Source organism: Stenella coeruleoalba, assembly GCF_951394435.1.
Source record: "Stenella coeruleoalba genome assembly, chromosome: 2".
Lineage (NCBI taxonomy): Eukaryota > Metazoa > Chordata > Mammalia > Artiodactyla > Delphinidae > Stenella > Stenella coeruleoalba.
Window position 1 is genome coordinate 39,316,405 of NC_137147.1, and position 27,062 is coordinate 39,343,466.

The window sequence follows — 27,062 nt, forward strand, 5'->3', positions numbered from 1 at the left end:
GTTAAGAACCCGCCTGCCAATGCAGGGGACACGGGTTTGAACCCTGGTCCGGGAAGATCCCACATGCCGTGGAGCACCTAAGCCCGTGCAACCACAACTGCTGAGCCTGTGCTCTTGAGCCCGCAAGCCACAGCTACTGAGCCCGCGTGCCTAGAGCCCATGCTCTGCAGCAAGAGAAGCCACCTCAATGAGAAGCCCGCGCGCCACAACAAAGAGTAGCCCCTGATCGCCACAACTAGAGAAAGCCCGCGCGCAGCAACGAAGACCCAATGCAGCCAAAAATAAATTAATTGAAATCAGCCCCAGAGAAATTGAAAGCCATACCCCAGGCACGCCAGCTAATTGGTGACAGCACTGGGACCAGAGCCCTTTCACCCACAGAAGCATTTAGTCATTGCCTAGAAGTCAGTGCATCATGAAAAATGGATGGCAGAGACCAGTCTCTGCCCCCAGTAATTTTCAGTGTGAGATAGGCACTGTCAGAGTTAGCACACACACAAAAGTATTTTCTTCAAGCCCTCCAAATACGGGCAGGCAGGCTAAAGTCTTTGAGGCATTTATATTAATATGCAACAGACTATGCCTCCAGGAACTCATATGACTTCTCCTCCACCCCAGCGTGAGGCTCAGGCCATAAAGACAGTAGAGCAAGAAAGAAAACAAAGCAGAGATGCAGGGTATGTGCATCCTTGGGAACCCATGGATGAATCCCACAGCAGTGCCAGGTGTTTCCACTCTGGCCACGACTTCAATTAGCCATGCCATCACATAGTTTGGCAAGGATTTTGCTTCTTTGTTTTCGGTTTATTTTTTTCCAGGGGGAATAGGGAGAAAGGATAAGAAAACACTACTTCACATAATAGCATGGTTATATTAATATACTATTTTAAAACTTGTCACAGTTCACCCACATACTACAAATTAAATGTTTCATAATAACTCTATGAGAGCATAAGAGCAGCATTCTCCTTATTCTACAAAGAAGGAAAGAGGAGAAGGAGGTCATGTGGTTTGCCCAAGGCCACTTCATCGGTTGGTGACAGATGGGATGACCAGTGACTAAGGGAGGAACACGCCTTTCTAGACTGGGTTCAGACTCTGCCCGTCAGTAAACATGTCACAGACACAAACAGAGGGACTGTTCTAATTTGGAGGAACAGAACAGAGAAGACATTCCAATGGTGCATGAATCAGAAAGAAAAAAAATAGAAAGATAATAGCAGACATCATAGAATTCCCTCTGACCTGTGTGTTCTTCAGAATTGTTTGTAGATGATTTATATCCAAATGTAGATTTGCATTTGGTGGATAAGGTCTGGCACCGGAGATGTATATATCTTTCAGAACCTCTATTAGCTAGTTGAAACTACCTTTTCCTATGAAGAGTTTTAGATCAATTTAATTCACCCCTGAAGTAAGACTGAAGAAACTGTGAGGAAATGAAGGGTGGACTTTGAAAGGAAAGATCTGTAGCAGTGCCAAAGCAAGCCCCAGGAGTGAGGGACTAATCTGGCAGCTGTCAGGACAGATCAGCTCATGGAGTGAGAAGTGGGTTGATGGGAGGGAGCTCTGGCTGCAAGGACAAAGCTGGACATGTAGGTCCAATTTTTCAAGCTGCTTCTCTTCCACCGGGAACCCCCCCAAAACCCCACATGCCTTGTCACCTCTTCTGATGGAGGTAGAATGCTACCTCTGGCCACAAGAGTCATCTCTAATTTCTGGGGCCTGAGACATCCAGGCTCACAAGTCCTGAAATACCACAGGTTTTTCAGCGGCTTGTCTGAGCTCTCCTGGAATTCCTTTAAAATGCAGAAGGATGAGTCACCCTGGGTTCATATCTGCACGGAAGGCTGGGGAAAGGCCCAGACACAAGGTGCCAACAGTGCAAAATTTGTAAAGCAATTCTAGTGAATAAGCAACTACTTTTCAGATCCTCAAGACCTGTTGAGGATTAAGATGTCTTTCTGGCAACCCAGGGGGTGTTCATGTGCCTGTTTCAACTTTACCAGGAGCTTCAGGAAATGGTAAGGTGGGACAGCCAGCAAGAAAGCTAGCATCATTCACGAAGGATGGGCATGGTTTTCAAAAAAGGAATCACTTTCCCCTCAAAGAGAATTTCTGACCACCCTAGAAGGTGATCCTGGGAACTTCTGAATCTTAGAATAAACATGAACATCAAAGAACAAATATCTGGGGAACACACATTCTTTCTTTCTCTTTCTAAGTGACCCATATTATATGCCCCCGACAATATTCCCAAGGAGCACATCTGCCTGGGGTGTAGGGAACTGGAAAGCTGTCCTTGGTGTGGCAGCTGACTAGTCCACTGACCTTGGGCTAATCATTTAATTTGGGATTGGGAATTCACAGTCAAAGCCATGATTACTGTGATCCAACAGAAGTGAGCCTGCCTGGGCATGGGAACCCAAGGGTTCTAATTTTAAGGATTTACTCCTTGGGAGTGGAGGCAAAAGGCTCATGGAAATAAAGCAGCCCATATTTGAATGCCTTAGCAGTGAGTTTTAGGAGGACTCCCACACCTTTCAACAAGCCCTCTAGGCTTTTCAGTGGGCCTGGGGAGGCATCACACACTTGGGCTCAGAGGCTAAGAAGCGGGACTTGGGCAGTTCATTAGACGCTTCATGGGAGAGTTGGAAGAGATGTAGTGAGTGACGACGTTTTTGCTCACCATTGTCTCACCAGACCAATCTTCTGGAAACACAAATTTAATGTTCTCATCGCCTGCTTAAAATGAGTTTCCATTGTTCTAAAATAAAAGCCAGACTCCTCAATACTGTTTACACATCCCCACCTGCCCCAGTCCCTGTCTACCTCTCCTGATCCCTGCTTTCTTCATTCCCTTTAATCCAGACACAAGGACTTTATTTCAGTGCCTCCAATGCTCAGGCTCTAATCTCAAGCACTTCCTTACCCCTCTTTACTTTTTAATTTCTATTTTTCTTTCGGTGTTCCGCTCAAATGTCACTTCCTCTGAGAAGCCCTCCCTGAATCCTCCCCTCCCCACCCCCATTAGATCAGATGAAAGTGCTTGTATGTTCTCGCAGAGCATCCTATTCTTTCCCTTTAGGGCCTTTATCACAGTCGATAATTATATACTTACTTGTTTACTTATTGGATCGATTCCAGTCTCTCCCACTAGATTATAAGCAGTGTCTATTCACCACTGTATCTCTAATGCCTACACAACGCCTTGAACATAGCAGACACACAATACAGTGATCTCATTAGGATGAAGGTGATGTGAAGTAGAAGACAGTGACATTCCTATAGAAATGCAGAGCTCTGCTCTGATCCACACCTGCAGACCTTATTGGTCAATGGCCACCAACACCCCAGCTAGCCAAACAAATACTTTTGGAGGAGTGTTAACACCTGTGAGTAAAACAAATCCATTCTTTTCATTAGTTTTGGCTGTTCAAGAACACGGGGAATTCGAGAAGAGTGGAAATCTCAAACTACCCTGCTCACTTTCCTGGATGGTAGACCTGGTTTGAACACATTCCACCAGCTGCCCCATCTCTGGGGATGGGGGCAACAGGGCAGAGTGAGGGAATCTGTGTGTAGGGACTCTGGCCCGACAGTGGGATCCAACACAAGCAGATACTTAAAAATATGCTGACAGTGGGGGTTATGTCTCTTCAATGCACTGGAGGCAAAACCCCTTGTTTTAAAAACAAAGCATTCATACACAGACAAGAATGTCCCTGAGTCAATAGTCCTGACCCTTCCTCAGTCTGCCGATGAGGCCCTGGGTGAGGCTTATCGGACGGATGGGCCGAGGCCCTGCCACTTAGAGGTTACCGTCTCCGTACACCCAACTGATGTTGGTCAAGCACAGACTGGGTATAGTAAGAGCTTGGGAGACAATAGGAGATGAAGAACATTGAAGGCTACTACTGACAGATCAGTGTACATAGACAAGAACAGAGTGTAATTCCAAGGTCACACAAAAACAAGGGGGTAGGCTCTGCTCCCGAGCCGTGAATGTCCTCTACATCAGGGATGAGATCCCTGTGAGCTGAGATCATTCAGGAAGTCTTCCTGGAGAAGGTAAGTTTGAGGTTTCAAGAAAAACAAAATTGGATTGGCAGGGAGAACTGAGCTGTGAAAAGCTGGGTCCACAGTTACGAGGCTGCCTGGAGCTAAGAGTCTGTTCGAGCTGTGATTTGAGATGCCTCCCATCAAATGTTTTGGGAAAAATAAATCCCTTTGTAGCATCTATAATAAACTGCCCAACATCGATGTGATGAGGTGAAGTTTTGTTTTTCTTTTCAGTTGGATGTTGGGATGTAAAGCAGTTCCTCTCTGATTCTCTCACTAACCCAGGATCCCAAGTAACAATCACTTTGTTCCACCAGCTGAATCAGCCTCCTCCCCTCCCCTAAATTTTATAACTAGGACTGTGCACTTTTGTTTATTGTTGGTTACCTCTCCTGTTGTCTGAATCATTCTCCATGGAAACATTTAAGTCCCGAATTTTAAGCAGCTGTGTCCACTTAGCTCCTGTTTACCTAAGCAAAAATGTAAGAATAAAAGGCACAGGGCATACCACAGCAGCCATTACTTTCCACAAGGAATCAGAGATTGGAAGTGAAGCTAAAACATCTTCAGCTATAATAGCATCTCTTTTAAGGTAAGCCATTTCCCCAGGGAGAGTTTGCTGCTCTGAGCAAAGGCAGGACAATAAAAGAACAAGGATGTCTTTCTAAGGCTGCAAACAGAGCGGCTGACACCTTGAAGTTGGTTTGCTTTTGACGGCTTTAAAAGCCAGGACAGCAAAGTGCCCACATTACATTTTCTATAAGCTGGCCAAACATCTCTCTCTCTCTCTCTCTCTTTTTTTTTTTTTTACTGCATAAGCCCTCTAATATGTGTAGAGAACAGGCAGGGAAGGATGTCCTGTGAGATCAGGTTTCTGTTTCAGCAGGTGTCACTGAAGCCTGTCTTCCCCTGAGCAATTTTCTGCACTTCTCTTCCATTTTCCCCTGTCGGGCCCACTCTGGAAGTCACCGGTCTGTGTCCTCACCGCCCATAGTTTCTGCACCTTTCTTTTCAAAGGCAAATGAAAATAGTGTTAGATGGTACAAATGGGCAATTGCAGAGACTTACCCTCCTCCCATTTCCCCTGAAGTATTTGGTAGTTAGACCTTGGAACTGGTTCCAGCAGCAATGGGGTTAGAGCTACCGCCAAAGCTAAAGCCAAATTGGATTTTATTTAGGAGGTAGTCGCTTGTCATTTTCATCTCCAGATAGAAGACTTCTGTTTCCCCAGAAGATAAAATCATAGAATAGCAGTAACAAGGTGGGTGATTCTGCCAACAGGTGGGTGAGGTCTCTGGTTGAGGGAGGGGGTAGAGGTGGGTACTGGTTCTCCTTGTAAGCGTGGCCATCATCTCCTGCAAGCAGAGCTTGGAGGAATTTCATCCACCTGTTGTGCTTTTCCCAGGTGGGAGCAGCGGATGACTGGGACTCTAATAATGACCGCTATCAGCCGACTTTGGGTGGGGTCTCTCAAACTTTAACCCATATGCAAATCATCTCAAAATCTCTTTAAAACGCAGATCTCCTAGTGGGTCTGGGACAGAGCCTGCATTTCTACCAAGCTCCTGGTGACGTCGATGCCACTGGTGCCATGCACACTTTGAGTAGCAAGAGCTTAGGTTTTTATTTACTGCCTTCCTACCCCCTGCTGGGCTATGTTATTTTATCAAAACTATGCGGTAGGCGTGAAGGCCAATTATAGCCTCCTGAATCATCCATTGCTAGAGCTGTTTCTTGCAGTACATTCAAAAGGGCACTCCCAGGAGTTCCCCATTGTACAAGAAGCCCACTTGCACCAGATACTTCTGGGCAGGCAAGCCACCGTGCAAAGCTGCTTTGGTTCTTGTTGGTCACTACCAGGCAGCGGCTGGATGCTGCTGGAGCGGGAAGTTTTATGTGATAGTGGTTGATGGTGCTGACTCTGAAGGGGGTGGGGACTTCTTTGCTGCGGCAGCTTCAGCTCCCTCTAGCTGCACCCCCTCCCCAGGCTCACGGGAAGGATGAGTGGAAGCTGGGAGAGAAGCATCAGGCGAAGTTCTGCAGACCTGGGGGTGTTATTTTTCACTTTCTCTGCTTCAGGACATCCCACGCATTTTATAAATATTTATGGGACAGCTTCCCTCTTGAGAGCGCCCAAGTGTGGAGGGTCAGTGGGGAGGATGGTTGAAGAAGGAAAGGAGGGTGCTCGTGGTGCAGGAGGATGGGCAGGTGGGGGGAAACCCTGAGGGCTTGTTTCAGGCCAGTCTCCTCACCGGCAAGAGGAGGAGTTGGACTAGACTGTTAAACCAGGGGTCTGTGATTTACGCCAGTAACTCCCTGCAGTTGTAAGCAATGTTTGATGGGTGTGTAAATTTTTCTAGGGCGAGAGCTCCTAGATTTCAACACTCTCTCAGGGTTCACAAAACGTCCATCAGCACCTTTGCAATCGGGATCATCTTCTAGTCCCTCCCAGAGTGGATATGTGGAGCGCTGGGCTTCTAGAAGCGGCGAATATCAAGTTCAGGCCACGGGATTAGGAGGGACAAGGCAGCCACTCAGAACCATTTTCAAGAGGCGGAAGGGGGTCAGCTATCAACAACAGAGGGAAGGCTGAGCGGCAGCCAATTCAAGTGACTCCACTAAACCGAGCTGGGAGCTGAATCCGGACTAGAACCCAGGCTGACACACAGAGAACAGATCTGCACTGCGGAAAAGTCCCTTCAGTCGGCCCGTCGTTTCGGAAGGGCAAGACATTTGTGACCACAGCGCCAGGAGCCCAGCTGGTTATTTCTAGCTCGCTGAATGTCAAAAATCCAGGCCGCTTCTCACAGCAGCCTCCACTTGTCAGACCAAATCAAGGCATCAGGGCGTCAAGCAGGCGAATCAGCTGCCTCCAGCGCAGGCCTAGCGGCGCCCGCGCGCTGCCCCTGACCCTGTCCGCGCGCAGCCCCGCCCCGCGCCCCGCCCACCTGCAGCCCCGCGTCCCGCCTGTGCCGCCGCTGGGGTTTTCTCAGCGTGGAGCCTCTCGGCAGTCTGCGTTGGCCAAGTGTGACCACAGGAGGTGGTCTCCCACGGCCTTTGACCTCAGCGTCGGACTGCGCACTCTCCCTTCTCTCTGGTTGTATTTTTTATTTTTTGATCCTCCCACCTGCACTTGCTTTTCTCCTCAACACAACTCCCATCTCCCAATTGCTCTCTAGATCCAAATCAATGAGCTGGTTTGTGTCTGCAGAATCCAGTTTTGCAGCAACACAAGCAAACGCCAATCCTGAGTGTTGGCTGTCGGTTTCCCTTCTCAATTTCCTTTCATTGAAATATTAGCACAACTGCTGGCTAGGTTTTGGACACAGCAGGCTAACGTCGACCCTCAGGGAACCGGCAGTCTCCTGGGGGAAGAGAAGGTGATGTTTAAAACTGTGATATGAGAGTATATATAAGTCCATGCCATGGAAAGTAGATAGCTAGTGGGAAACAGCCACATAACTGATCTCCCTAGATCAGCTCAGTGCTTTGGGACCACCTAGAGGGGTGGGATAGGGAGGGTGGGAGGGAGACGCAAGAGGGAGGAGATATGGGGACATATGTATATGTATAGCTGATTCACTTTGTTATACAGCAGAAACTAACACACCACTGTAAAGCAATTATACTCCAATAAAGATGTTAAAAAAATTAATTAAAAAAACAAGCAAACAAAAAACCCGGTCCCGATGGTCTCGGGACCGGGAATGAGCATCGCACGCAGAGAGAAAAGGCAGAGTGTACGACTTGAGACTTGTAAGGGTGGCTGTATATGTAAAGAGGTGAGAGCCAGTACCGTGTGATGAGCGAGAGAGGAGCTAGGAAAGGACTCTGAGTCAGAGAAAAGAGTGTAGAATTTATCCTGACAATATAGGCCTTTGCAGGGTTTTTCGGTGGTTTCATTTTGCTTTGGAGGGTTTTAACCAGGGAAGTCATCCATCAGATTTGCTTTCTTAAATGGGAGGGGTGGCAGAACTCCTCTAAGTCCCAGAATAGAGGCAGCAGCATCTTTAAAGATTGTAGCGTATTCCAGAGCAGGGGCCATGTTCTCCCACGTGGGGCTCAAATTACCCATTTTCTTCTGATTACGCCCACCACTGCCCTGTTGCTTTATTCCTATCCCTAGCCCCACTCTGACCGGTTTGGCCTTCTGCATCCCACTGGCTCTTGCCTAGCCTTTAGGTAAGATGCTAGGTTGACTCTACTTCCAAGCCACCACCATGTTTTCAGCATTCATTGATTCAATGAATATAAGTGGTCGCTCTGTGCCAGGTGCTGTGCTAGTCACCGCGGGCATACAGAAGGGTAGATTCACATCTTTCTTGATCTCAAAGAGCTTAGAATTTGTCCAGTGGTTCCCAAATTTGCTCATGCATCAGAATCATTAAAATACAGCTGATTGAACATCACCTGGACTGACTAAATTGGAATCTTTGGGGGTAAGTGCCAGGGAGCCATATTCTGGAAACTCTCTCCCAGGTAATATTGCGAAGTAGTCAGAACCACTGATCCTTAGAGGAATGCGGAACTGGAATTTCTCTGGTGGCCATTCCTCTGCATGGCTGATGGGGAGAACAAACCCAGAGTCTGGTTGTTGGCCACAAGACAGAAATCATCAGAGGAAGACAGGCAAAGCTCAGTCTAACTGGGCTGTAAGTCTGGGACCTGCTCACGTGACTTCAATGAAGCAGGAGGGACAGTGGGGATGGATGAATGGAAGAGTAGAGTAGAATGTATTGGGATGGTGGGCTGGGCTATGCCTGCCTAGAGTGGATAGTGCCTCCTTCTTGACCTAAATGGTATAAATCATGCATTAGAAAGCAGGAGACTAGCTCTCTGGCTTGTTGACTCCTTTTCAGGACCACCTTGATTACCATGGTCAAGAGCTAGGGATGATTGCACCCGGTAGTTTCCAATGGTGTCTGTGATGAACAACTAATAGAAAAGAAACATCAAGTACATTGTACACAAACCCATAAATCTCCACCAGTTAAGTCTGAGTATTGGGGCAAGCTGAAGCAAAGGGAGGCTGTTAACTCACTGTTCCCAGAAATATCCCCCATATGCTTCTGGCTGCCCTCTGAGGGATTCCAGGAAGGGGTGATCCTGTCTGATCATGCCTGGAATCTCACACCCTGGAGGATGGATCTTCATGGGGTTTGAGAGGATTAAATTTCCAGTTCTACTTTTCACCTCTTGGTGAAGACTGTTCTGAGACATCTAATAGTTAAGTATTTATTTGTTGAGACTTAATTATGGCCCAGGCACCGAGAAGCCTCAAACATGAAAATATGTACAACCCACTTGGGAAGATAGGACATAATTGTATATAAAAGTAAATATAAGGTTTAGATATTTCCAGACCACAGGAGAAGAACTGATTTTGTTGTTGTTTGAAGTTCTGTATCCCGACCACTAATCCACACAGGATGTATTTGAGAGCAATGTATTTTGGGTGATATACAGGCATGTAAGGCATCGTCTTTGCCCTCAGGAAGCTCACAGTCCAATAGGGAAGATAGGACATGTCAGTATAAACTGTAATAGAAAATAGTATAGGCTGGGACAAGTGAGTGATTCCGTGTCAGCTTTAGCATCAGAAGGGCCTGTTCTGAAACTTCTTTTTTTAATACCTCTTTATTGGAGTATAACTGCTTCACAATACTGTATTAGTTTGTGTTGTACAACAAAGTGAATAGCCATATGCATAAATACATCCCCATATCCCCTCCCTCTTGAGCCTCCCTCCCACCCTCACTATCCCACCCCTCTAGGTCATCGAAAAGCACGAGCTGATCTCCCTGTGCTATGCTGCTGCTTCCCACTAGCTATCTATTTTACATTTGGTAGTGTATATATGTCCATGCTACTCTCACTTTGCCCCAGCTTCGCCCCCACCACCGTGTCCTCAAGTCCATTCTCTATGTCTACGTCTTTATTCCTGTCCTGCCACTAGGTTCATCAGTACCATTTTTTTTTCAATGTGTATATCATTTTATTTTTTTTAATTTATTTTTACATTGTTGGAGATTTTATTTTAATCTGAAGACAAACTGAAGTCATATTTTCAGCATTTTAAAATGGGATTAAATAATATAATTTTGTTATTCCATGTAGCTTCCATGCAAAATAGTGTATCTGTCCCCATGTATGTATATATGTGTGTTTTTGTGTCTATATCTATATCTATGTATATATATATATCCTACTGGTTCTATTTCCCTGTAGAACTCTAACCAGTACAGATTTTGGTATCCTTATATCTTTTTGTTTGTTTGTTTGTTTTAACATCTTTATTGGAGTATAATTGCTTTACAATGGTATGTTAGTTTCTGCTTTATAACAAAGTGAATCAGTTATACATATACATATGTTCCCATATCTCTTCCCTCTTGCGTCTCCCTCTCTCCCACCCTCCCTATCCCACCCCTCTATGTAGTCACAAACCACCTAGCTGATCTCCCTGTGCTATGCGGCTGCTTCCCACTAGCTATCTACCTTACATTTGGTAGTGTATATATGTCCATGCTGCTCTCTTGCTTTGTCACAGCTCACCCTTCCCCCTCCCCATATCCTCAAGTCCATGCTCTTTAGGTTTGTGTAGGTTTGTGTCTTTATTTGGTTTGTGTAGGTTTGTGTCTTTATTCCCGTCTTACCCCTAGGTACTTCATGACCTTTTTTTTTTTTTTCTTAGATTCCACATATATGTGTTAGCATACGGTATTTGTTTTTCTCTTTCTGACTTAATTCACTCTGTATGACAGACTCTAGGTCCATCCACCTCACTACAAATAACTCAATTTTGTTTCCTTTTATGGCTGAGTAATATTCCATTGTATATATGTGCCACATCTTCTTTATCCATTCATCTGTTGATGGACACTTAGGTTGCTTCCATGTCCTGGCTATTGTAAATAGAGCTGCAATGAACATTTTGGTACATGACTCTTTTTGAATTATTGTTTGCTCCGGGTATATGCCCAGTAGTGGGATTGCTGTGTCGTATGGTAGTTCTATTTGTAGTTTTTTAAGGAACCTCCATACTGTTCTCCACAGTGGCTCTATCAATTTACATTCCCACCAACAGTGCAAGAGTGTTCCCTTTTCTCCACACCCTCTCCAGCATTTATTGTTTCTAGATTTTTTGATGATGGCCATTCTGACTGGTGTGAGATGATATCTCATTGTAGTTTTTTTTGTGTGTGGTACGCGGGCCTCCCACTGTTGTGGCCTCTCCCATTGTGGAGCACAGGCTCCGGACGCGCAGGCCCAGTGGCCATGGCTCATGGGCCTAGCCGCTCCGCGGCATGTGGGATCCTCCCGGACCGGGACATGAACCTGTGTCCCCTGCATCGGCAGGGGCAGGCGGACTCTCAACCACTGTGCCACCAGGGAAGCCCTCTCATTGTAGTTTTGATTTGCATCTCTCTAGTAATTAGTGATGTTGAGCATCTTTTCATGTGCTTCTTGGCCATCTGTATGTCTTCCTTGGTGAAATGTCTGTTTAGGTCTTCTGTCCATTTTTTAATTGGGTCGTTTGTGTTTTAGATATTGAGCTCCATGAGCTGTTTGTATATTTTGGAGATTAATCCTTTGTCTGTTGTTTCATTTGCAAATATTTTCTCTCATTCTTAGGGTTGTCTTTTTGTCTTGTTTATGGTTTCCTTTGCTGTGCAAAAGCTTTTAAGTTTAATTAAGTCCCATTTGTTTATTTTTGCTTTTATTTCCATTTCTGTAGGAGGTGGGTCAAAAAAGATCTTGCTGTGGTTTATGTCAGAGTGTTATTCCTATGTTTTCCTCTAAAAGTTTTATAGTGTCTGGTCTTACATTTCAGTCTTTAATTCATTTGAGATTTATTTTTGTGTATGGTGTTAGGGAGTGTTCTAATTTCATTTTTTTACATATAGCTGTCCAGTTTTCCCAGCACCACTTATTGAAGAGGCTGTCTTTTCTCCATTGTATGTTTTTGCCTCCTTTGTTGTAAATTAGGTGCTCATATGTGCATGAGTTTATCTCTGAGTATTCAATCCTGTACGATTGATCTATATTTCTGTTTCTGTGCCAGTACCATACTGTCTTGATTACTGTAGCTTTGTAGTATAGTTTGAAGTCAGGGAGCCTGATTCCTCCAACTCTGTTTTTCTCTCTCAAGATTGCTTTGGCTGTTCGGGGTCTTTTGTGCTTCCATACAAATTGTAAAAATTTTTTTTCTAATTCTATGAAGAATGCCATTGATAGTTTGATAGGGATTGCATTGAATCTGTAGATTGCTTTGAGTAGTATAGTCATTTTCACAATATTGATTCTTCCAATCCAAGAACATGGTATATTTCTCCATCTGTTTATGTCATCTTTGATTTCTTTCATCAGTGTTTGTTTTATAGTTTTCTGAGTGCAAGTCTTTCACCTCCTTAGGCAGGTTTATTCCTAGGTATTTTATTCTTTTTGTTGCAATGGTAAGTGGGAGTGTTTCCTTAATTTCTCTTTCTGATTTTTTGTTGTTGGTGTATAGGAATGCCAGAGATTTCTGTGCATTAATTTTGTATCCTGCATCCTTACCAAATTCATTGATTAGTTCTACTAGTTTTCTGGTGGCATTTTTAGAATTTTCTATGTATAGTATCATGTCATTGGCAGTGACAGTTTTACTTCTTTTCCAATTTGTATTCCTTTTATTTCTTTTTCTTCTCTGATTGCTGTGGCTAGGACTTCCAAAACTATGTTGAATAAGAGTGGTGAGAGTGGACATCCTTGTCTTGTTCCTGATCTTAGTGGAAATGCTTTCAGTTTTTCACCATTGAGAATGATGTTGGCTGTGGGTTTGTCATATATGGCCTTTATTATGTTGAGGTAGTTGCCCATGCTCTGGAGAGTTTTTATCATAAATGGGTGTTGAATTTTGTCAAAAGCTTTTCCTGCATCTATTGAGATGATCATATGGTTTTTATTCCTTCATTTGTTAATATGGTATATCACATTGATTGATTTGCATATATTGAAGAATCCTTGCATCCTGGGATAAATCCCACTGGATCGTGGTGTATGTTCCTTTTAATATGTTGTTGGATTCTGTTTGCTAATATTTTGTTCAGGATTTTTGCATCTGTGTTCATCAGTAATATAGGTCTATAATTTTCTTTTTTTGTGGTAACTTTTTCTGGTTTTGGTATCAGGGTGATGGTGGCTTCATAGAATGAATTTGGGAGTGTACCTCCCTCTGCAATTTTTTGGAAGAGTTTGAGGACTGGTCTTACCTATTCTCTAAATGTTTGATAGAATTCACCTGTGAAGCCATGTGGTCCTGGACTTTTGTTTGCTGGAAGATTTTTAATTACAGTTTCAATTTCATTACTTGTGATAGGTCTGTTTCTATTTTCTAATTCTTCTTGGTTCAGTCTTGGAAAATTGTACCTTTCCAAGAGTTTGTCCGTTTCTTCATGGTTGTCCATTTTATTGGCATAGAGTTGTTTGTAGTAGCCTCTTATAATCCTTTGTATTTCTGTGGTGTCAGTTGTTATTTCTCCTTTTTCATTTCTAATTTTATTTTGTGTCCTCTCCCTTTTTTTCTTGATGAGTCTGGCTAAGGGTTTATCAATTTTGTTTATCTTCTCAAAGAACCAGCTTTGCTACTGTTTTCTTTGTTTCTATTTCATTTATTTCTGCTCTGATCTTTATGATTTCTTTCCTTTGAAATATCTTTTTCCCACACCCTAGACATCTTTCAGAAGACAGTTCTGGTGACTTTGGGATTCATCTTAGAGTCTTATCTGTGTCAGTAATGTGAACTTTTCATTACAGTTTGCACTTAGTTCTCTCAATTATTTCCCAGAGATACTTGTGATTTAAAATGACAGAAACCAAGAGGTTCAAGCCTAGAAAGGTGGGTGAAAAGTGATTTCCACCTGGAGAAAGTCATGGCATTTCTATGCAGAGCCATGTGCCCTGATCCTTGCTTGAAAGCTGGAGGAGTTGACTCAGAAGAGGCAGGTGGGAGCAGAGGCCGCTTAATGTCTCCCTGGGAGGAGGTGAGGAGTCTGGCTCCTGGTTAAAAACCTGTGGGTGATATGTGTGATTTCTCAGGCCTGACCATCAGCAATTACAAAGGCTTTGCCTGCAGGCCTGCAGGCAGCTTCCATTGCTTTGGTGCATAGCCCGAGAGGTGCAGTTAAGGACTCAGGCCCCACTCGCTTGTCATGCGCTTCGCATATTTACATTCCTAGCTCAGAAGCGCCTTCATTCCTAGGTTTCTATGACTGAGGCCTTGGGCAGAGGTCCTCTTCAGGTGCTGTCTCTCCTGAGGCCTCCTTACGGTGGGGAGGAGGAGGAAACTGTGAAGACTCTTCCCCTCCTCTGACTCACTTCTTTTCCACACCTAGCCCTTCCCCTCCCCCCACCCAACTTTAGGATCCATAAAACTGCCTTTTTCTCAGGGGCTCCCTCAACAGAGAGATGACCCCCACATCTATGCTGGTCCACCTGACCTTGGGCTGGTGTTCAGTTCCAAGAGGGAAAATGGAACAGGGAGATGTGTACTTTCTCCAGTTGTAGAACTTTCATTTATGCCATCACAGTGAGTGATTAAAAGCTTGTTGCTTTAATTGGCTACATGGACCCCTGACAGCATAGCCCGCTCGCTCTTTCCCACCTGAGCTCCCAACACGGGGACCCCTCCAGCTCCCTCCCTTCTGGGAGCACACAGTCAAAGCATGGCCCCATTTCTGTTGGAAGCTATGACCTCTCCTACATGTGTTTCTACTTCATTTCTAGATTGGATTTCTCTGTCTCTCTCACAGTTAATTGACCAAGGACAAGACAAAACTCAGGATTGCCATGAGGGCTAGGCAGGGAGTCAGCAGGAAAGAGAAGAATAATGAAGCAGGCATTGGCCAGATCAGGACTTACAGACGTGAGAACAACCCAACCTCAGAGACTAACTTCTTCCTGTCTACACTTCTGAAGAGGAACCTAAAAGTCCAAGAGGTGAGTGACCTGGCCAGGGCCACCCAATCAGAACCCAGGTTCTGATTATTTCCAGGTTTCTTTCTTGATCTTCTTTCTGCTTCCTTCTACAGGTTCTGGGCAGGACTGTGCCCCTGGTTCCCAGGACCACCACACTGGGGAAGAAGAGTCTAGAGCAGGGTTCTCAAATTAGAGTGCTTAGAATCCCCTGGAGGGCTGGTTAAAACACAGATTGCCAGCCCTTCCCCCAGGGTTTCTAATTCAGTAGGCCTGTGGTGGGGTCTGAGAATTTGCATTTCTAACAAGTGTCCGGGTGTAGCTGATGAGAACCACTGGACCAGCCTATATATGACCAAAAAGCAGCAGAGAAAGAAAGAATGGAAGCTGAGTAAAGGAAAGTAGGAAGAAGGAAAGGAGTAGGAGTGACATGGTTTATTAGGGCAAGAAATGAGCTCCACGGGATGGTTTTGGGAGTTTTGTTTTTCTCTTCCTCGTCCATCCTGACTTCAGGCTTATCTAGAAGTTTTCACAGTATCCTTTAAATCCCTCCCCTGACTGCTGAGGGAACCTGGCCCACAGGTGAGGTAATCTAAGCCTCCACTTAGATTATTAGATTTCCTAGAGCTGGAGCTAAAAAGCCCTGAGCTGGCTGCTCTCCCAACATGCCTCACGGCTTCTTCCCTGTTCAGGTAGCTACAGGCTGCACAGCTACCTGCCTCCCCTGAAGCCCGAGGGCTCATGTCCCAAAGGCCATGAGAATGAAGAGTCTTGGAAGGTGGTTGCGGACAACTCAGTCACCTCTCTCTGGCTTCCGTGGTGCGCTCACATGAGCCCTGGCAGATCAAGGCTGCTGACTCTCAGAGAAAGGTAAGGAGGTGCATACATGGCAAGGAGATGGGTGGAGGGATTAAATAAACTCCACAGCCGCGTTGCCTCAGCTCATCTTTCAAGTTCTTCTGAATCATCAGGGAACATGGACTTGCTTTCTTAATCCTTGGATCTGAATGTGGGTCACTGAGGTCTCAACCTGTGTTTGAATGTAATAGCATGGAGAAGAGCCAGATATACATGCAGGAGAAAAGAATTAGTTCTCATGTGGGTGTGAAAACCCAGGAGCGACCCTCCTCTCCAAATCTGTCCACTGTTTGCCGAGCTCCACAGGGCTGTGGGAAAAAGAAGGCACAAATGTTTTGTCCAGTGGCCCAAAGCTGGGCCAGGTGTAGCAGTAACCTCAGGAGGAGGCCAGAGATTGGCCAAGGCAAAGGCAGAGAGCAGGAACCCTCCACTTGGGGTAGAGGCACGAGAGGGCCCAGGGTGCTGACAGTGGGAGCTGTGCCCCCCCCCTTTCCTAAGCCCTGTCCAGCTGCTTAGTGACCCACAGAGGTCCAACCAACAAGCTTCTGGGAGCTTCGCAGACCCTGGCTGGCTCTGTAGTTAAGAGACTGATAACACATTGAGGCAAAAGCACACCATGCCACTCAGAATGCAGAGACTTCTACGTAGCTTCTGTGTTGTGATGAACTCTAGAAGAGAGAATCAGAAACCTGGGATAGATTTTCTACAGCAAAAGCCTGAGAATGTTTTCAGAAGACTCAGGTAGGGGCTTCCCTGGTGGCGCAGTGGTTGAGAGTCCGCCTGCCGATGCAGGGGACGCGGGTTCGTGCCCCGGTCCGGGAAGATCCCACATGCCGCAGAGCGGCTGGGCCCGTGAGCCATGGCCGCTGAGCCTGCGCGTCCGGAGCCTGTGCTCCGCAACCGGAGAGGCCACAACAGTGAGAGGCCTGCGTACCGCAAAAAAAAAAAAAAAAAGACTCAGGTAGGGTCTGGGGCTGTGAGGTTCCTCATGTCATCCCTATTCCTCCAGTTTTAGGAATGGGGAGCTGCCATGGAGACCCCCTTTCAGTCCCTTCCAGAAAAGCCCGTGTGTGCCTGGTGGGTGTTTCTCTTCCTGGAGAGGAGATGGGTGAGGCCCTGGATGAGCTTCCTGAAACCACAGGAAAAGAGGAGGCTGCTGATTCACCACCAGCAGCTTCCTGGAATTGCAGTGTCAGGCTGCAAATGAGCGATATTTTTCCAAGGTGATCCAGAGCTGTTACAACATTCCTGCTCTATCCCCATCAGACCTTCCTGTAAGTCAAACCAGAAAGCTACCCAAACCACGCATTCATGAGCAGTCAAGGACATGAGATTCCAGACACACTGTTTCCAACATGCCTTAATATCCCTCTTGAGACCTGGGCCAATCAACCCCATGCCTCTGGACTTTCTTAGCGGGGCCATGCAGTTGTCTGGCTGGCCCTGGAGTCATGTGGAAGTCCCTGTGTGGTTCCAGGTCATCCAGGAAGTGCAGGACTGGCCTGATTCCCAAAATGGGACTGTCAGCTGAGTAAAGAGCAGGGCCTTGCACCGGCTTTGCCTAGCCTTTCACAAAGATCCATTCTCTGTCTGGTCCTGCCCAGCTCTCCAGCTTGTCGGAATAGAAAGCCGCCATGTCTCATGCTGGATCAGTCTTGGCCTTTCCTCAGAAGTAAGAACTGGTGTGGAAGTGCCCCTGCTTGACCCTGGTGTCTGTTTCTCCCATAAGAGAGATACAAAGAGAATCCAAGTCTCTCTCCTGCTTTTGGAAGGCCCTGGCTCCTGTTTGGGATGAAATCCCTATGGGTGCAGCTGGGGAGGTGCAGAGAGGGGCGAGGAGAAATTCTGGGCTTCTCACATTCTGCCTCTGAGACAGATTGCAGTGGGAAACAAAAAATAAAGCTCCTTAGTTCCACTGCACTTATCCCTTCCTCGGCAAGTGGAGAGCTAACGAGAGTGGAGGTGTCTGGGGAATAAGACAGATGGAGCTGAGAACTAGGCCCTGCTCTTAGGAGCAGTGACTGAACTCCACACCTCCTCTAGGATGAGCTGGAACATGATTCTTCCTCCTTCCCTCCCCCTCCCCCTCCCCCCCTCCTCCCTCCTCCTCGACTGATGCTTATGGAGCCTTTAGATGGGGAAATGCTGACTGAGCTAAAGGTCTCTGCATTTTTTAAAAAATAAATTTATTGACTGATTGATTTTTGGCTGCATTGGGTCTTCGTTGCTTCCCACGGGCTTTTCTCTAGTTGTGGCGAGCGGGGGCTACTCTTTGTTGTGGTGCGAGGGCTTCTCACTGCGGTGGCTTCTCTTGTTGCAGAGCACGGGCTCTAGGCGTGCGGGCTTCAGTAGTTGTGGCTTGAGGGCTCTAGAGCGCAGGCTCAGTAGTTGTGGTGCATGGGCTTAGTTGCTCCGCGGCATGTGGGATCTTCCCAGACCAGGGATCAAACCCGTGTCCCCTGCGTTGGCAGGTGGATTCTCTACCACTGCGCCGCTAGGGAAGCCCCTAAAGGTCTCTGCTTTTAAACCTAATTCCTCCGTTATGCTAAATGTAACTATAATTTGTATGGAGAGGTAAGAGTTTAAGTCGTCCTTTTTAAAAATCCTTGTCACAGTCATATAAAGTGGGTATTGTTGCTGCTTAATCAATGAAGGGAGCAAGGTTTGGGAGAGTTTAACAACTGGCCCAGGGAGAATGCAGGGTCAAGTTTCACATCCATGTCTCCTGACTCAAAGTCCATATTCTTCAAGATCCATAGTATAGACTCAGCAGTTACTGTTGGCAGCCCCTTGGAGTCCAGGAGACAGCTCTGAGCCTCAGAAAGTCAGTCCCTAGAATCACACTCGGGGTCTGTCAAATGATAAAACGAAAACAGTCTAGTAACATGTTTGATGCGCTTTGTTCAAGGGAGAAACATCCATAGATTGGAGGAGGACAGTGCCCCAAGCGCTCCTCTTGAGGGATTTTGGGCAAGAGGGAGTTCTTTAGTGCGTTAGAAGAGGCAACGCTGAAGCAAGCCATGGTTGGCTAGGAGGTCAGGGACTTCCTTATAAGGCTAATGGATCCTATTTTTCTAGGCTCAGGTGAGCTAGCTACAGCTGAGTTGGAGGATTCTGATTGGTGTAGTTAGGTTTCCTTGACAGGTGTTTCCCATAAGTGCTGGCTGACTTAGGTTTAGATTTGTGATGTGGGCTGGCCCCCGGGGGTGGCCTCCATTTGGGGGGGTCCTGATACATGAATTAACTTTATTAGGGCCCCAACATTCTGAGAAGATACAGACCAAGCAGAAAATTCTGCTGTGCCTGTGGCTCTGTCTCAGTGTCGGTCTGCAAGAAGCACATGTGGTTGTGATATTGTGATTTATAATAAGAAATATATCTTTGGTCTTGGATCCTATTCCTGGCACAGAGCTCCTAAGACTCTTGGGATTTCCTATGATGAGAGTGATAAAGATGTCTTGTTATATTAATGAAGCAAATTTGGAAAGCACCTAAGGATGGGGTTGGTTGCCAGTAGAGCCATCATGTGATTAGAGGGCTGGAACTTCCAGTCCCACCCCTCCCTCTGCACCCCTCCCTCTGCACTGAGAGGAGAGGGGCTGGAGATTAAGTTTAATAACCGAAGGCAATGATGTAATCGACCATGCTTATGTAATAATGCCTCCATAAAAACCCAAAAGGACTGGGTTCAGAGAGCTTCCAGGTTGGTGAACACCCAGAGATTTGGGCAGAGTAGTGTGCTCTGAGAAGCATGGAAGCTCCGTGCCCTTTCTCCATACCTTGCCCTAGTACCTCTTCCAGCTGGCTGTTCCTGAGTTACATTCTTTTGTAATAAACCGGTAATCTAGTAAGTAGATGTTTCTCTGAGTTCTGTAAGCTGCGCTAGCAAATTAATTGAACCCCAGGAGGAGGTTATGGGAACCTCCTATAATCTATAAGTGGTTGGTCAGAAGCACAGGTGATAATCTGAGTTGTAGGACTTAACCTGAGGGATCTGCCACTATCTCCAGGTAGGTGTCTGAATTGAGTTGAATTATAAGACACAGCTGGAGTCAGGGACTTGCTGGTTGTGGGGAACTTACCCTTCCCACCCCGCCTCACTGAATTGGTGACCAGAATCTTAGTGGTCCTCACAGGGCTCGCCCCAGTGCTGTAACACAGGACGAACAGAATGAACAGAGCAGCATGTCTTAACCTCTCAGGATAAGTTGCCAAAGCCTTCTTTTTTTCTTTTAAAGAAAACTTTTTTTTAATTAATTAATTTATTTTTATTTTTGGCTGTGTTGGATCTTCATTTCTGTGCGAGGGCTTTCTCTAGTTGTGACAAGCGGGGGCCACTCTTCATCGCGGTGCGCGGGCCTCTCACTATCGCGGCCTCTCTTGTTGTGGAGTACAGGCTCCAGACGCGCTGGCTCAGTAACTGTGGCTCACTGGACTAGTTGCTCCACGGCATGTGGCATCCTCCCAGACCAGGGCTCGAACCAGTGTCCCCTGCATTAGCAGGCAGATTCTCAACCACTGCGCCACTAGGGAAGCCCTTAAAGAAAACTTTTAATTTGAGAAGTATTTGGTAACTTAAAAGGTTATTGTCTATTGATCATTTTCCTATATATCATTGAGATACAATTGACATATGACATTGTATTAGTTTCAGGTGTACAACATAGAGTTGACACACGTGTGTATTGTAAAGTGATCACCACAATAAGTTAAGATCTGTCACCTCACATAGTTACAATTTTTCTCTTATGATGAGAATTTTTATGATTTACTCCTAGCAACTTTTTTTTTTTTTTTCGGTATGCAGGCCTCTCACTGTTGTGGCCTCACCCGCTGCGGAGCACAGGCTCCAGAGGCGCAGGCTCAGCAGCCATGGCTCACGGGCCTAGCCGCTCCGCAGCACGTGGGATCTTCCCGGACCAGGGCACAAACCTGTGTCCCCTGCATCGGCAGGCGAACTCTCAACCGCTGTGCCACCAGGGAAGCCCTACTCCTAGCAACTTTTAAATATACAATACACTATGGTTTACTATAGTCACCATGCTGCATCCTCAGAATTTATTTATCTTATAACTGGAAGTTTGTACCTTTTCACTCTCTTCACCCATTTCACTGCCACTCCCTCGTCTGTTCCCTGTATCTGTGAGTTGTTTTTTTTTTAAGATTACACATATATTTGAGATCATACAGTATTTCTCTTTCTCTGACTTATTTCACTTTGTATAACACCCTCTAGGTCCATCCATGTTGTTTCATATTGCAGAATTTCCTTCTTTTTATGACTGAATAATATTCCCTCCTCATATGTGTATGCCACATCTCCATTCATCCACCTAATAGTGGACTATTAGGTTAAATTCATGTCTTGGCTATTGTAATAATGCTGCAATGAATTGACATGGAATGTATATATTTTTCAAGTTAGTAACTTTGTTTCTTTTGGATAAATACCCAGAAGTGGAATTGCAGGATCACACACGGTAGTTCTGTTTTTAACTTTTTTAAGGAATCTCCATAATGTTTCCATAGTGGCTGCACCAATTTACATTCCCACCAACAGTGCACAAAGGTTCTCTTTTCTTCACATCCTTGCCAACACTTGTTTCCTCTTGTTTTTATAATAGCCATTCTAATGGATGTGAGGTGATATCTTACTGTGTTGTGTGTTTTTTTATCACTTATTTTAATTGAAGTATAGTTAATTTACAATGTGTTAGTTTCAGCTGTGCAGCAAAGTGATTCACTTACATAATGTATATATAAATGAATATATATACATATTCTTTTTGAGATTCTTTTCCACTATAGGCTATTATAAGATATTGAGTATAGTTCCCTGTGCTATATAGTAGGTCCTTGTTGTTGTACTGTGTATATGTTAATCCCAAACACCTAATTTATCTCCTGCCCTGCCCCGGGCTATCCCCTTTGTTAACCATAAGTTTGTTTTCTATGTCTGTGAGTATTTCTGTTTTGTAAAGTTCATTTGTATAATTTTTTTAGAGTCCACATATAAGTGATATCGTATGATATTTGTCTTTCTCTGACTTACTTCACTCAATGTGGTAATCTCTAGGCCCATCAATGTTGCTGAATAGCATTATTTCATTCTTTTTTATGGCTGATTAATATTCTATTGTGTGTATATGTGTGTGTGTGTATATATATATATATATATATATATATATACACATCACATCTTTATTCATTTATCTGTCAATGGACATTTAGGTTGCTTCTACATCTTGGCTATTGTAAATAGTACTGCTATGAACATAGGAGTGCATATATCTTTTTGAATTATAGTTTTGTCCAGATATATATACCCAGGAGTGGGATTGCTGGATCATATGGTAACTCTTATTAATATTTTAAGGAACCTCCATACATTTCTCCATAGTGGCTGCACCAATTTACATTCCTACCAATAGTGTAGGAGTGTTCCCTTTTCTCCACACCCTCTCCAGCATTTGTTATTTGTAGACTTTTAAACGATGGCCATTCTGAATGGTGTGAGGTGATACCTCATTGTAGTTTTGATTTGCATTTCTCAAATAATTAGCCATATTGAGCATCTTTTCATGTGTCTATTGGCCATCTATATGTCTTCTTTGGAGAAATGACTATTTAGGTCTTCTGCCCATTTTTTGATTGGGTTGTTTGGGTTTTTTTGATATTAAACAGTATGAGCTGTATATTTTGGAAATTAATCCACTGTCAGTAGCATCATTTGCAAATATTTTCTGCCATTCTGTAGGTTGTCTTTTTATTTGGTTTATGGTTTCCTTTGCTGTGCAAAAGCTTCTAAGTTTAATTTAATTTTTGTTTTTAATTCCATTACTCTAGGAGACCGATCCAAAAAGATATTGCTGCGATTCATGTCAAAAGAGTGTTCTGCCTATGTTTTGTTCTAGGAGTTTTACAGTATCCGGTCTTATATTTAGGTCTTTAGTATATTTTGAGTTTATATTTGTATATGGTGTTAGAGAATGTTCTAATTTCCTTCTTTTACATGTAGCTGCACCACTTATTGAAGAGACTGTCTTTTCTCCACATCCTTGCCAACATTCTCTTGTCTTTTTGATAATAGCCATTGTAAGGGGTGTGAGGTGTATCTCACTGTGGTTTTGATTTGCATTTCCCTGATTAAGGCTATTGAGCAACTTTTTAATGTACTTGTTGGCCATTTGTATGTATTCTTTGGGAAAAAGTCTATTCAGATCCTCTGCCCATTTTTCAGTTAGACATTTTTCGTGTGCTATGGAGTTGTATGAGTTTTTATATTTTGGATATTAACTTCTTATCAGATATATGATTTGCAAATGTCTTCTCCCATTCTGTCGGTTGCCTTTTCATTTTGTTGATGATTTCCTTTGCTATTCAGAACTTTTAGTTTGATGTAGTCCCACTTGTTTGTTTTCACTTGTATTGCCTTTGTTTTTGGTTGTCAAATAAAAAGAAATTATTGCCAATACTTATGTAAAGGAGCTTGCTCCCTTCGTCTCCTTCTAGGAGTTCTGTGGTTTCAGGTTTTATATTGAAGTCTTTAATCCATTTTGAATAGATTTTTGTGTATGGTGAAGATAGGGATCCAGTTTCATTCTTTTGCATGTGGCTGTTCAGGTTCCCAACACCATTTATTGAAGAGACAGACCTTTTTCCATTGTATGTTCTTGACTCCTTTATAGTAAATTAACTGACCATATATGCACTCTCTATTATGGTCCATTGACCTGTGTGTCTGTTTTTGTGCCAATACTACACTTTAAAAAATATATATATTTATTGGAGTATAATTGCTTTACAATGCTGTGTTAGTTTCTGCTGTACAATAAACAAAGTGAATCAGCTATATGTATACATATATCCCCATATGTCCTCCCTCTTGAGCCTCCCTCACACCCTCACTATCCCACCCCTCTAGGTCATCACAAAGTATCAAGCTGATCTCCCTGTGTTATTCAGCAGCTTCCCACTAGCTAGCTATTTTACATTTGGTAGTGTGTAAATGTCAATGCTACTCTCTCACTTCGTCCCAGCTTCCCCATCCCCCACCCTGTGTCCTCAAGTCCGTTCTGTATGTCTGCGTCTTTATTCCTGCCCTGCCACTAGGTTCATCAGTACCATTTTTTAAAATTCCATATATGTGAGTTAGCATACAGTATTTGTTTTTCTCTTTCTGACTTCACTCTGTATGACAGACTCTAGGTCCATCCACCTCACTACAAATAACTCAATTTTGTTCCTTTTTATGGCTGCGTAAGAATTCCATTGTATATATGTGCCACATCTTCTTTATCCATTCATCTGTCAATGGACATTTATGTTGTTTTCATGTCCTGGCTATTGTAAATAGTGCTGCAGTGAAAATTGTGGTACATGTATCTTTTTGAATTATGGTTTTCTCAGGGTATATGCCCAGTAGTGGGATTGCTGGGTCATATGGTAGTTCTATTTTTACTTGTTTAAGGAACCTCCATACTGTTCTCCACAGTGGCTGTATCAATTTACATTCCCACCAACAGTGCAAGAGGGTTCCCTTTTCTCCATACCCTCTCCAACATTTATTGTTTGTAGATTCTTGATGATGAACATTCTGCCTAGTGTGAGGTGATACCTCACTGTAGTTTTGATTTGCATTCCTCTAATGATTAGTGATGTTGAGCATCTTTTCATGCGTTTGTTGGCAATATCTATGTCTTCTTCAGAGAAATGTCTGTTTAGGTATTCTGCCCATTTTTGGATTGGGTTGTTTGTTTTTTTGACATTGAGCTGTATGAGCTGCTTGTATTTTTTGGAGATTAATCCTTTGTCAGTTGCTTCGTTTGCAAATATTTTCTCCCATTCTGAGGGTTGTCTTTTCGTCTTGTTTATGGTTTCCTTTGCTGTGCAAAAGCTTTTAAGTTTCGTTAGGTCCCATTTGTTTATTTTATTTCCATTACTCTAGGAGGTGGGTCAAAAAAGTTCTTGCTGTGATTTATGTCATAGAGTGTTCTACCTATGTTTTCCTCTAAGAGTGTTATAGTGTCTGGCCTTACATTTAGGTCTTTGATCCATTTTTAGTTTATTTTTGTGTATGGTGTTAGAAAGTGTTCTAATTTCATTCTTTTACGCGTAGCTGTCTTGTTTTCCCAGCACCACTTATTGAAGAGGTTTTCTTTTCTCCATTGTATATTCTTGCCTCCTTTGTCAAAGATAAGGTGACCATAGGTGTGTGGGTTCATCTCTGGGCTTTCTATCCTGTTCCACTGATCTATATTTCTGTTTTTCTGCCAGTACCATACTATCTTCACTACTGTAGCTTTGTAGTATAGCCTGAAGCCAGGGAGCCTGATTCCTCCAGCTCCATTTTTCTTTCTCATGATTGCTTTGGCTATTCAGGGTCTTTTGTGTTTCCATAGAAATTGTAAAATTTTTTGTTCTAGTTCTGTGAAAAATGCCATTGGTAATTTGATAGAGATTGCATTGAATCTGTGGATTGCTTTGGGTAGTATAGTCATTTTCACAATGTTGATTCTTCAATCCAAGAACATCTTATATCTTTCCATCTGTTTGTGTCATCTTTGATTTCTTTCATCAGTGTTGTATAGTTTGTGGAGCACAGGTCTTTTGCTTCCTTAAGTAGATGTATTTCTAGGTTTTTTATTCTTCTTGTTGCAATGGTAAATGAGAGTGTTTCCTTAATTTCTCTTTCAGATTTTTCATCATTAGTGTATAGGAATGCAAGAGATTTCTGTGCATTAATTTTGTATCCTGCTACTTTAACAAATTCATTGATTAGCTCTAGTAGTTTTCTGGTGGCATCTTTAGGATTTTCTATGTATGGTATCATGTCATCTGCAAACAGTGACAGTTTTACTTCTTCTTTTCCAATTTGGATTCCTTTTATTTCTTTTTCTTCTCTGATTGCTGTGGCTAAAACTATGTTGAATAATAGTGGTGAGAGTGGGCACCCTTGTCTTGTTCCTGATCTTAGAGGAACTGCTTTCAGTTTTTCACCATTGAGAATGATGTTGGCTGTGGGTTTGTCATATATGGCTTTTATTATGTTGAGGTAGGTTCCCTCTATGACCACTTTCTGGAGAGTTTTTATCATAAATGGGTGTTGAATTTTGTCAAAAGTTCTTTCTGCATCTATTGACATTATCATATGGTTTTATCCTTTAGTTTGTTAATATTGTGTATCACATTGATTGATTTGTGTATATTGAAGAATCCTTGCATTCCTGGGATAAACCCCAGTTGATCATGTGTATGATCCTTCTAATGTGCTGTTAGATTCTGTTTGCTAGTTTTTGTTGAGGATTTTTGCATCTACATTCATCAGTGATATTGGCCTGTAATTTTCTTTTTTTTGTGATACCTTTGTCTGGTTTTGGTATCAGGGTGATGGTGGCCTCATAGAATGAGTTTGGGAGTGTTCCTGCATCTGCTATATTTTGGAAGAGTTTGAGAAGGATAGGTGTCATCTCTTGTTTAAATGTTTTATGGAATTCGCCTGTGAAGCCATCTGGCCCTGGGCTTTTGTTTGTTGGAAGATTTTTAATCACAGTCTCAATATCAGTGCTTGTGATTGGTCTGTTTATATTTTCTGTTTATTCCTGGTTCAGTCTAGGAAGATTGTGCTTTTCTAAGAATTTGTCCATTTCTTTCAGGTTGTCCATTTTATTGGCATATGGTTGCTTGTAGTAATCTCTCATGATTCTTTGTATTTCTGCAGTGTCAGTTGTTACTTCTTTTTCATTTCTAATTCTATTGATTTGAGTCTTCTCCCTTTTTTTCTTGATGAGTCTGGCTAGTGGTTTATCAATTTTGTTTATCTTCTCAAAGAACCAGATTTTAGTTTTATTGATCTTTGCTATTTGTTTCTTTTTCATTTTTTTCTGATCTGATCTTTATGATTTCTTTCCTTCTACTAACTTTGGGGTTTTTTTGTTCTTCTTTCTCTAATTGCTTGATGTGTAAGGTTAGGTTGTTTATTTGAGATTTTTCTTGTTTCTTGAGGTAGGATTGTATTGCTGTAAACTTCCCTCTCAGAACTGCTTTTGCTGCATCCCGTAAGTTTTGGGTCATCACGTTTTCATTGTCATTTGTTTCTAGGTATTTTTTGATTTCCTCTTTGATTTCTTCAGTGATCTCTTTGTTGTTTAGTAGTGTATTGTTTAGCCTCCATGTGTTTGTATTTT